This window comes from Arachis ipaensis, chromosome B03 (genome assembly GCF_000816755.2).
Source record: "Arachis ipaensis cultivar K30076 chromosome B03, Araip1.1, whole genome shotgun sequence".
In the NCBI taxonomy this organism is placed as follows: domain Eukaryota; kingdom Viridiplantae; phylum Streptophyta; class Magnoliopsida; order Fabales; family Fabaceae; genus Arachis; species Arachis ipaensis.
Window position 1 is genome coordinate 3,073,852 of NC_029787.2, and position 318 is coordinate 3,074,169.

Here is a 318-nt window from a genome sequence, read left to right on the forward strand (position 1 = left end):
GATATTTTTATATAAGTGTATATCTATATTTAAAGGTTAAATTGTGACATTAAAGCTTAAGCATTTGTGCCACTATTTCTCTTCTTCTTAGCTTACCTTCACACTCTCCCACTTTCTATTCCCCACTCATTCCAACACGCTCTTCTATCTCTCAGAATCTTCCCAAAAATTGCAGCTACTCTATTAATTCCATCATCCCTATCTTTCTCTACCTTCAATCTCTGATCTTCTCATCCAATTCAAGGTATCACCACTTGTGCATCACATGATTTTTTTTAAAATTACATATTATTATTCTTTTTAATTGTTCTATCCTTT

General features: G+C 32.1%; 1 protein-coding gene across 2 annotated transcripts in view; it reads left to right on the forward strand.

The window, feature by feature from the left end:
- The window catches only part of LOC107629241 (BEL1-like homeodomain protein 8), a 9,710-nt gene continuing 9,446 nt past the window's right edge, over positions 55 to 318 (forward strand). For both annotated transcript variants that reach the window (XM_021117777.1, XM_021117776.1), the window contains exon 1: positions 55 to 244. The gene's annotated coding sequence lies outside the window, so the exon portion shown is untranslated. The remainder of the gene's footprint in view (positions 245 to 318) is intronic.